This window comes from Echinops telfairi, unplaced genomic scaffold (assembly GCF_000313985.2).
Source record: "Echinops telfairi isolate 266 unplaced genomic scaffold, ASM31398v2 ScPeMD7_7468;HRSCAF=8506_0, whole genome shotgun sequence".
In the NCBI taxonomy this organism is placed as follows: domain Eukaryota; kingdom Metazoa; phylum Chordata; class Mammalia; order Afrosoricida; family Tenrecidae; genus Echinops; species Echinops telfairi.
The window spans coordinates 65,861,005-65,873,266 of NW_022111369.1; positions in this window are offsets into that span (position 1 = coordinate 65,861,005).

Genomic DNA, 12,262 nt, shown 5'->3' on the forward strand with positions numbered 1-12,262 from the left:
TTCACCCGCTTTGTCTTCAGCGGTTGTGTCAGGAAGGTGAGCATCATAGAATGCCAATTTACTAGAAGAAAGTATTCTTGTGTTGAGGGAGTACATTGTAGATTATTATATAGTCTACCAGTGGCCAGTGAGTTCATTCTGACTCCTGGCGACCCTATCTCAGCCAGAATAAAAATCGTGTCCTATAAGATTTAAATATAAAAAAATAAAATAAATTTTATCCCTTGCATGTTTAAAATGGTAGCTAGTTTTGCTACAGCCTCATAAAGAATTCACTAAATTTACTTGCCTTGCATTGTAAAATCCTGTTAATATTTGGATAAGTGGATGAGCTCACTGTAAAGCTCTAATTTCATCTTGAGATATTTTTTATCTCCATTATTATACTTGCTAACAAATTAACTTATATTCTAGATATATTGGGTTTGCTAAATAATAATAAAATACAAATTTATGAAACAATCCCAACAACAACAAAAAAGATTTTAAGAGGCTAATAATTTGAAAGTAAATTATCAGCCTTTCTTCTCAGGAGACACTGGGTGGACTCAAACCTTCAACCTTTGGGTTAGCAACCAAAAAGCGTGGTAGCCAGTCACAGCACCTGGGGACTCTATTGCATAATGAATTCACTGTTAACTCAGGACAACCGCATGTGACAGAGCAAACTGCTGTTTTCTTTCTTTCTTTCTTTCTTTCTTTTTTAACTGTAATCTTTATGGAATCAGATTGTCTTTTCTTTCACCCACTGAATGCTGGATGGGTTTGAACTGCCAACCTTTTGGTTAGCAATTCAGCACTTTACTGTTGTGCCCTCATGATTCATCTATTGTATAAATAGGTCCATAGTGAACTCTTTCCATGTGCCAGTGCAACGCTGGTATTTTACATGTCTTTTATATCAGTCTATATAATTCTCCCAATAAAAGTAAGAGGTAAGAATTCATTCCATAAACAGTATTTATTTATCATCTGTCAACATGATCCTGACTCAGATGAAAAATTGAAGGACATAGTCTGAGCCCCAGAACCAGTGAGTGGGGGTGCCTAGATAGGAACCTCAGTTGGTCTCTCTCCAGTACCTGTTCATCGCCACCCTCTAGGGCCTCCCTCAAGAGGATACTATCTTAGGTGCCCAGCACTGCTCTATCAGAAACACCACAAGCAGGTAGCTTTAGCAAGCAGAAAGTTATTTTTTTCACAGTTTAGGGGGCTTGAAGTCCTGGTCCAGGGCATAGCTTTAGGGAAGCGTTCTCCTTCTCTTAGTTTCTCCAGCCAAGGCAACCCTAGGGTTCTTGATGCTCTCCGAATGGCACCTATCTTTCCCTATTTACATTGGAGTCTCAGTGCCTAATCTGTTCTCATATCTCAAATTTGGTTTAAACCCAATTTTAAATATTTAAAGCACAATCTGCACTGTTAACTCAAAATCAAATACACTGCCATTGGGACAGTGCTCACACACACCCACTATAGGTTTCAGGGACTGTCACTGTTTGGGGGGCATAGAAATCCCAGGCCTTCTCCTGTGGACCTGCTGTTGGTTTCGAACGGCCAACCAGGCAGAAAGCAGCCCAATGCATAACCACTACACCACCAGGGCTACACTGTTAGGACCTCATTAACATGCCAAGGAAAACCCTATTCCTTAAGGGGATTACATCCACAGGTATCTCAACTCACCGTCTAGCAGATTCTGACTCCTAGAACCCCGAAATGGCAGAACGAAACTGTCCCTGTGGGTTTCTGAGACAGTAACTCTTTGCAGATGTAGAAAGCCTCGTCTTCCTCTTGTGGAATGGCTTGTGGTTTTGAACTGCTGATCATGCTGTTAGCAGCCCAATGAGTAACTCACTACACCACCGGAGCTCCTTACCCACAAACATAGGATTTAGGATTCCGACACATGTTTTGGAGAGACACATTTCCATCCATAACAGATAGAAACTGGCAGGAGAAGGGAAAGCCACCAGCCAGTGGGAGCATGTGTGTCAAAGGAGAGTCTAGAAGCTCTCAGCAGGGTCTTTGAGGAGGTTTCTTGAACCAGGGATTTGACCACCTACGAGGTCACCAAATCTCTTGAACAGGACCACTGCCACTCCACAGGTTAGTGCTGGGCTCAGCTGACCGGAGCACCCAAAGCCTGCTGTCTGGTCTTCTAACCAACTCAGCCTCCCAAACTATACTCCACAATGGCTCTCCTAAGCCTCCGCCTCTCTGCAGAATGACTCCCTAGTGTGCCTAAGAGCTGAGTGGGGGAAAAAAAAAAAAGAGGTAAAAAGAACAAGAGAAATAAAGGGGTGAATGAGGAAGGAGGAATTAATGTTTCTTCTCATTGCAATAAAATATATATAACAAAATATACATAAAAGAAAGATATTATATACATATATGTTCTAACCATTTCTGTGGACAAATCATTGACTTTATAATTATATTCACTATGCTTTGCAGCCATCACCTGTATCCATTTTCAAATGTGTTTATCTTCCTAATAAACGAAACACTAACAAACTTCAAACTTTTGTCTCTATGGGTGTGTCTATTCCAAGCAAGACTAGAGAAGTTAAGACCGATCTTCAAAATACCACAAATGAGGTGTTTAAACAATACCACCCCCACCCCCCATACCCCATGTCCCCACAGGCCCCCATCCACTACTCCAATTTGCCTTGAACGTCAGAAGTGCTCGCCGGCCACATGCAAAATAACCTGAAGAAAAGTCACTCATGGGCTCTAACTCTTGCAATTATTCAAGCACAAGCGCTGTTTAAATAAGCACTGTTATTGTATATTCAGATTTCAAAGTGGGCTTTCCCCCATCCAGATGTTCTTGCTTATAGAACTGTCTTCCTTCAGAGCAACACTGCTGAGTGCCTAGCCTGGGAGGCCTTGTCTAACTCACCACTCGCTGTCCTCTTCCAAGAAGGAAAGAGAGAGAGAGAGAAAGACTGTTTTTGATGTAAAACATTAGCTTGTTTCTGAATTATGGCTTTTCTCCCCTGTTAACTTTCTCCTCGCTTACCTTGCCCAGCCAGAAGTCTCTCTCCTAATGGAATTTCTGGAACCACTTACTCTCCATTAAGCTGCTAACCTGTTGAGCATGAAGAAAGAGCGATAGCTCAGTGGCTAAATGAACTCAGAGAAAATGAAAGTGTATGAAAACTTCTGCTTACAGACATTGGACATACCGTCAGAAGAGACCAGTCCCCGGAGAAGGACCTCATGCAAGGTAAAGTGGAGGGCAGCAAAGAAGAGGAAGGCCCTCAGGAGTGGATGGACACAGTAGCTGCAACAACGGGATCAAGCCGGGGAACGATAGGTAGCGTTCTGTTCTGCTGTGCCTCAGGTCACTGTGGGTCAGAACTGACTCAATGGCACCCGAGAACCACAGCAGCAGTGGAAACATTCCCTTTATGTGTCGTGGGAAATGGGTGGCTAAGAAGGGGGGCGGTGAGACTCCCACAAGTATATTTTGACCTTGTTTTCACCAAGAAAAGACTCATCTGTCTAGCTGCTTAATTAAATCATAATCACATTTGCTTCTAATTTAATTTTGACTTTAACAGTTCTGGATTGGCACGAGGGTTGCTTGTTATAATCAGATCGATGTTGCTAGGATTTTGTCATAATTTGATCAATCTGTTAGGGAGTTGTTATGATCAGATCAATTTTGAGCTTTTGTGAAATAATTGGCAAATTTTACTTTCTTTTTGCTGGTGGTGGCAAGAATACACACAGCAGAACATACACCCATTACAAACAAGAGTGTCACCTGCAAGAACATATCATTACATGGAAGAATCTGGGAAGCAGAACCTTCAACAGACCCCACATGGGTGAGTCAGTGACACTGATTACATTCTGCAAGTCAAGCAATCTCTCTCAGCCACCTGTTCCAAATTGCTCTGCCTCCTTTCGCATCAACTGCCACCTGATTTGCTTACTGAAGCTTGTGTTGCTGTTTGCGATTTGACCTCACAAATAGCTCATCTCTCTGCACTTTTTCTTGTGAACTGGGTAAAGGATTACAAAATAGATCGTCCGTTTTGAGTCCAGACAGGCCCGCCACACAGACGCTCTGCAACAAAGGCACAAGGGACCAAATGAAACCAAGGCAGGTGATGGTGCTGGAGCCCTCGGCGTCAGCGTACAGGATAGAGAACTGGCTATAGCAGGACCCAAAGTAAACCAAACCGGCAAGACTGAAAACAGAGAGCCAAGATACCAATTTGTACTGAAGACAATTATAAAGTGAACCCAGGGAAGAGTGTAGGCACAGAACTTTTGAGTGGAGAAGTCAAATAGATTTCAAGATTGAACATACTGTCTTCAACTTGGGAAGGAATCGATAAATTACAGGCTAACTGCAAATAAAATGAATAAACATCATCAAAAGAGAAAAGAGGAAGATCATAACGATTTAGGAAACACTAGAACAACAGCTCTGAAGGAAACGACAAGAAACCCCGCAAACAAGATGAACTCAACCCAGAAAAGTATGGCGAACAAGGAAACCAGTAGACATTTTCAACAAGGTACCGATCTCTAAACTTTGTCGTAAAGTTCAACACCTCAGTTTAAAATGGGAAGAGGACATAAACAGGAGAAGACATTCCGGGGGCCAACAAGCCGATGAAGAAATGCTCAAGGTCATTAACCATTAGAGAGATGAAAATCCAAATAGCAACGCAATACCACTTCTCCCCATCATTAATATCATAGTTTTAAAACACAGAAAACAACAATGCGGGGAGACAGAGCCCAGATACACTGCTGTTGGGCCTGTAAGTCCGTTACAACCCCAGGGGGAAGCAGGATGGCACTTCCATCACAAGTTGAGAGTAGAAATACCATATGACCCAGAATCCTTCCACTTGGTATGTATCCTAGAGAAACAAGAGCCATCACATGAGTAGATCAATGTCTGCCCCCACAGTCGCCACAGTACGATTTATGATAGGAAAAAGATGGAAATGGCCGAAACGCCCGCCAATGGAAGACTAGATAAACATACTTTGATATCGTGGAATATTATAAAACATTACGGAGTAATAACGATTTGGGGAAACACCTGATAACATGGATGAACCTGGAGGGCATTATGCTGAGGGAAACTGGTCAACCAGGAAAGGACAGCTAATGTGGAAGATCCCGGTTGGAAGAAAAGCCTCTCACACTCAAAGAAGCATTCTCTGATGGTGACTGGGAGTGGGAGAGGACAGGATGGCAGGGAAGTCACAGGCTGGCGGAGTGAGAAAACGGCCTGGGGGCCATCTCTAACCTTTTCTCACGCCAGACGGGAGAAGGAGAATTCAACTCCACAACAGCCCTAAATCCATTGCCAAAAGGCAGAGGTCAGAAATGCCTTTAGCCGCCATCTTTCTTTACCCTATTCTGACCCCAACCATTCCTCCCATGACACATGGCTTTGGGAATTCATTGCAAGGACCACAGAAAACTCACAGACAACACTCACAATTGCACGAGTTTACTGGGGACATTAACAGGGTACCCCCAAGCCAGAAACAGAAAGCATTAAGGATACAGTGACTGGTGCACAGAGACACTTCTCAGTCAGTAGCCAAGTCTCTCCTGTGGCACTCAGCCTCTCGGCCATGTGGTCGCTTAGCCTCTACCGCCCTGAGCCTCCCTCTGCCTCACCATCCCACAGGCTCAGCAGGGCACCTCAACTCGGTCTCATGGTCTCCTTCCCTCAGCCTCTGATCTCACTGCAGCATGGCCTCTGCTGCCTCCACTACTTCAGGCAGGGATGGATTTTGTACATGCTCCACTGGTGGCTCTTCCTTCTTCGTTGATGGTTCCAGAAATTCTGTCTTCCTGCTTCTGAGATGCTATGTTAGTCTGGGTACATTAGAGAAACAAATCCAGAAACTCGTGCATATAAGAGAGTTTTATATAAAGGGTAAGTGTACATTAAGAAAGCATCCCAACCCAATGCTGCCCAAGCCCATAAGTCCAACATTAGCCCATATGTCTGACACCGATCTATAAAGTCCTCCTCCATCTCACAAAACACACTCAATGGCGCTGCCTGTAGGAGGAAAGCCGAGTCAGTGAATGTGTAAGCATCTCAGTGCTGGCAGGGGTCTCCATATGGCTTCTCCAGCACCCAGGGCTGCATGGGGATAGGTCCATGTGGCTTCTCCTCAGCGGTGTCTTGCAGGAAGTGAGCCTTGCCAGCTGAAGCAGGGAACTGGGTAAGGCAGCTGCACCCTGGTCCGACCACCACAAAGCAAGAGACCCGAGAACTAGAAAGGCGAGACTCCCTGAGCCATTTATCTCTCTGCCCTTCAATTAACCCCACATGTGTTTGTCAGCCAGGTTGGCACAATAAACCTTAACTATCTCAGATGCCTCATCTTATGCCCGCTATTCCCCTCACCTTTCTTGCACCTCAGGGGCACAATCCCTACCCAATCATTTGTTGGGAGTTACAAAGGCATGGATAGACGAACCATTCCCAGTCATTTCATTTCACCACAGGGTGGTGGTGTGCTAGGTGAACCTAGTCAGTTCTGACTCCTAACGGCCCTCTGTCCAACAGAATGAAGTAGCCTAGCCCTGTGCCAGCCTCACAATTGTGATCTTTAAGCCCATTGATATAGCCACTGAGTCCATCCATCTTGAGTAGAACTGTGCCACATAAAGTTTTCGATGACTGACTTTTTTTCCAGATCACTAGGCATGTCTTCCCAAGATGCCTCTCAGGAGTCTGAAACTCTAGGTGGGTCTGAATCTCCAGCTGTTGGTTAGGAGCAAAGTGCACTGTGTGCACCACCCAGGGCCCCTTCCATAATACCTACCTGCCCAAAGAGGGAATATCTACTACGCTGCGTGCCAGTGGGCCTGAGACAGGGATTCAAACACGGTCAGGGGGCACACTCAGTTTCGATCTCAGGACTGCAGCTCCTTTGAGGGCAGCAAGCTTTCTGCCTGCACTTCGTAGACTCACGGCTCACCGCAAGTGTTGCCCAAGTGCTGTGTGCAGGCAGCAGACTGGGCTCCGTGGGTGAAATCCGAATGCTCTCTGATCTAAAGACACTCGTGGCTCATGAAAGACAAGGAAGAAGATAGCAGGTCCGATGATGATACACTTGGCCATGGGGCAACCATTGAAAATGAAGTCCAACAGTAAACATCAAATGCCCGACAGGGTGGAACTTTTAAGTAAAAGAGCCAAGCATCAGTTGGACTCCTTTGCAAACAGCTATAGAATTTTATGACTTGATTTAGAAAGATGGGTCAGATGGGTTTGATGAAGAACTCTGGTTCAACAAGTACGCAGAGTCCCAGAATTGTCCGTAGCAGCGGTTCTCAACCTATGGGTGGCAACCCTTTTGGGGGGTCTAACGACTCTTTCACAGGGGTCGCTCAATTCATAACAGTAGCAAAATTACAGTGATGAAGCAGCAAAAAAAAAAATAATTGTATGGTTGGGGGGTCACCACAACATGAGGAACTGTATTAAAGGATCGTAGTTAAAGGAAGGTTGAGAACCATTGGTATAGAGAAACATGTATGCTTTGTCAGCATATGTTTTGTTAAGATGTATATTTTCACCCCAATGAAATGAAAAAATTAAATATGAGAGAAATTAAATATGAGAAATGTGATTGCTCTCTCTATAGATCTATAACATAAATCATTAAAACATTAAATCATTAAAACAGCTACACTAACCACAGAGAACTGGAATAAGATTCAAGTAATTAATTCTGAAGCAAATTGGGAGGTAGATATAACCAAGATATCTAAATATTGTTAACCAATAATATTTTTCAAAGTATTTATAGACTTCCCCTGTAGGAGTAGTGTCACTATGTTTAATGAATCTTCTGACTTCCCATAAAAAACAAATGTACTGGAAAAAAAAAGAATGGTTTAATGGGTGTCTTCTATATGCTTATCTGGTATGAGGGTTTTCTTTTTCTTTCTAATTTTATTATTTTTTAATCATTTCATTGGGGTCTCATACAATGCTTACCACAATCCATTCATGCATCCATTGTGTCAAGCACATTTGTACATTTGTTGCCCTCCTCATTCTCAAAACACTTGCTTTCTACTTGAGCCCTTGGTATCAGCTCCTCATTTTTCCCCTCCCTCCCCACTCCTCCCTCCCTCATGAACCCTTGATAATTTATAAATTATTATTCTTTTGCCATGTCTTACTCTGACATCTCCCTTAACCCACTTTTCTCTTTTTCTTTCTAATTTTAATAAGGCATTATTTACTCTTGTAAAAGGTAAAAGTTCAGTAAAGGTTATTTTATTTGCCTCTATAAACGCTGTCTCAAATCATGGAGGAATGCAGGCTGTGAGATCCAGCAAAAGAAATTGTGTAAACCGTGTGTCTCCTGTGTTGTCATAAGAAAACAAGCCGGCAGACAGCCCTTAAAGGGCTGGAAGCCAAATTGCTGCACTGTGGCAGGTGGTGTCTTTGGCTGGATGGTGACAGGCATTGTCTTTGAGGAGGTTTTGTAGCTGTTGTTTTAATTTCTCACACATACGGCTCTTTTCCCTGCATTTTTTTCCAATTGTTCTTGAATATCTTACATGGTGTTGGGAATAAACACTAAGTGATTAAGCAGAAACAGTCTGAGCTCCAGGAGTAACGAGAAGGTAAGATGGACGTTTATTTGTGTTACTGAGAAGTATCATGAACCCCTCAAGGTGGGGCGGGGGGGCTATTTTGGCCTCTAACTCCCAGGGATAAAAAGGTGAATTTTTCCATCCAAATGAGTTTTAAATGCCCTTCTCATTTCCAGAGCATACCAAAAATACTATTTTAAAATAATCTTGGCAGAGGTGAGTGACCTAAGAATGCACAGATACAGAATAGGTCAGCCAGGGCAAAAAGACAGCTGTAGCAACAACAGCTAAAAGGCAAGGAGGCAGCATGCAGCCAAGTACAGTGAAGGGAAGCAGGCCTTCCACATTGAACACTGCTTAAAACTCAGCACTGGACTGCATGCATTCAGGGGGGTTTGCTTAGCTTTGCTGGTTTGCCTTCGCTTAGCAATAAACTCAACGAATTCTAAAATAAGATGAAAGACACAATCGCTTATTCCTTGCAACCTGTATGTTCAATGAATATAAAAGTCTAAATGAGAGGAACACCCTAATGCCACCACATGGTACCAGACAAGAGACGTCTGCCAGCACGTCTGTCCCCAAGCAGAGGAGACGGATCCAGGCTGGCCCAGAAACAGGTTTGTTTTTGTTAGTTTGTTTTGTTTTTCTTTTCTTTCTTTCTTTTAGGAGACCATTTGCTCCTTGGTAAGAGGAAAACAATGGTAAATAAATCCTTTAACCATCCATGATTTTCAACAAAATTTTTGTCAGCTTTATCAAGTACTTGAATTTGAGAACTCCGCTAGGACTAATTCATTTCAAGCTGCCTTAGCTGGGCTTCATTGCCGTTGTTGTTGTTGCTGTTGTTCCGTGCTGGCTCACACAGCCCCTGCCAGACGATGCGCACAATGGCCTCAGAGGGTTTCCAAGGCGGTAGTTTCTTATGGAGCCAGACTGTCGCAGTCTTCCTCTTGGGGAGACGCTGGTGGGCCCAGACTGGGTGCCTACCTCTTGGTTAGGTGGACTTTCTCTAACACTTGTTGTCAAAATTCTAATGGCAATATGATCAAAACCAAATATGAGTTGCCATTGATTAAGCTTTGACTTTGTTTTCCTCAAAACAATTCATTGAAAATAACATTATACCTCCATTAAAAAAATCATTTTATTGGGGGCTCATACAACTCTCATCACAATCCATCCATCCATCCATTGTATCAAGCACATTTGTACATTTATTGCCCTCATCATTCTCAAAAAATTTGCTTTCTGCTTGAGCCCTTGGTATCAGCTCCTCCTTTTTTCTCCTCCCTCCCTGCCCCTCCTCCCTCATGAACCCTTGTTAATTTATAAATTATTATTATGTTGTCATGTCTTACACTGTCAGACATCTCCCTTCACCCAGTTTTCTGTTGTCCAGCCCCCAGGGAGGGGGTCAGATGTAGAACCTTGTAATTGGTGCCCCCTTTCCACCCCACCTTCCCTCCACCCTCCCAGTATCACCACTCTCACCACCAGTCCTGAAGGGTTCTTCTGTCTTGGATTCCTATTATAACTCCATTTTATAGACAAATTCAGCCTTAAAAAAAAAATCAAGTCCTTTGCTCAAGGTTACTCAACTGATAAATGAGAACACTAGCATATGAATCCCAGCTTTCTGGGAAATCTTTATGACTCTACAGCCCACATTCTAGCTACCAAACTGTGCTATGAGGAATGTTTTGGAATCTGTAACTCTATACAGAATTTAGTTTTCTGATGATTTCCTTCTGCCTACCCTGCATGTTGCACATGATAGATTGTCTGACTCGTGTGCTTTGAATACATCATCGACTCACTTGCTAGAAGAGAACATCGTGTTTGGTGAAGAAGGGGGTCGATGAGAGCACAGGAGACCCTTGGTGGGACGGAGAGATGGACACGCTAGATGGAATGATGGGCTGGAGCATACTGGCTGCTGTGAGAATGACAAAGGAGCCAGCCCAAGGGTCACCGATAGCAACAACATGCATCATATACTTTATTCTTGATTGCAGAGGGGACGGGGCTGCTAAATGGGGTTTTTTTTATGTTAACTATTGAACCATGAGGGTATTAATTCTGAAAGCAAATTCTTAGTACTTTATAAACTTTCATTCATTTAGCAATCACGACAATCATGTAAAATCCCGTAATCTTCACTTACAGATTAGAAAACAGAGGCACACAGAAGTTAACTAACATATAAAAATTGTACAGGAAGATGCAGACTCAGGGTTGGAAGCCAAGTCCACTCAACTCCAGAGCCCAGGGTCATAATGGCTATTGTGCCGCTGATACATATCCAGTAGTGTTGACACAGGCAGAGATGTAAACAAAGACCCACTGAGTGAGCGCTGAAGTTGTCTCATCGCATCATGAAACCAAGAGCTTTGCAGGCAGCAGCTCAGCGATTCATCCAACACCCAGCACTCTCCCAAAGCCTGGTTTGGACATCGGTAGAAGACTTTGTTTGCTTAATAGCTCCATTCAGGTTGGATACCTCCATTACCAAAGTACTATGATGCTATTTCCCAATCTTGTTTCCTCCTTAACTGGATGTTGGTCCATCTGTCCATTCACTATTTTTCTTATTTGCCTTGTTTTACACCAATAATATGACCAAAGAAGGTGACTAGAGACTGAAATCCAAACAGAAATGAGACTAAAAGGTGCTATGCTTCACTTCAAGGTGAAAGAGCTAAGCTGCAGTGACCTTGGGCACTCTTCGCAGAAATTGGGGCACTCCTTGGGAAGGCAAATGCTCTGAGACAAGCCACGGGAGCTAAGGAAGGCTTACATCCAGAATTCCTTCATATGCCTGAGCACTTTGAAGATCTCAATCAATTCTCATTGCATCTCATTGCAGCCTCAGATTACTGAACTGGGAATTGTCCTGGGATTACTGACCTGGGAATTGTTTTATGATTATTCTTTAAATGTCTTTTATCTTGGAGATTCTCCCATATGGTGATGTCATGGATTGAATTGTGTCCCCCAAAACTATGTATCAACTTGGTCTGGCCATGATGCTCAGTAGTTTGGCAGTTATGTAGTGGTGTGATGTGACCATTGTGTGATGATGTAATCATCCTTCGTGATATGGTCTGATATGATCGACTCTGATCCACAGTTGATTAGGATGGGATGCAATACCCTTACTCAGTTCACAGCCCTGATCCCATATAAGAGAAATTACCCTGGGCTGTGATCTGCATCATCTTTCATTTACAACAGATAAAAGAAGAAAGGAGTGAAGAGAGAAAGAGCCCACCACTACCACCAAGAAAGGAGAAGGGAGCAAAGAAGATCTTTTGACTTCGGGGTCCCTGTGCTGAGAAACTCCTAGACACAGAGGAAGATGGATAACAAGAACGTTCCTCAAGATTCAGCAGACAGACATCCCTCCCCTGCAGGTGATGCCCTGGGTTCATATTTCTAGTCTCACAAGCTGTGAGAGAGAGAAAGCAAAGAATCTGTTTGTTAAAGCCATCCTCTTGTGCTATTTCTGTGATACCAGCACTAAATAACTAAGACAAGTGACAAGCCTCGAATTGCCCACTACCATAAAACAAATTACATGTAAGAATGCCTGTTTACAATTGCTGGGAAAAAATGTAAACATAAGCAAATGCGGTGAAGAAAG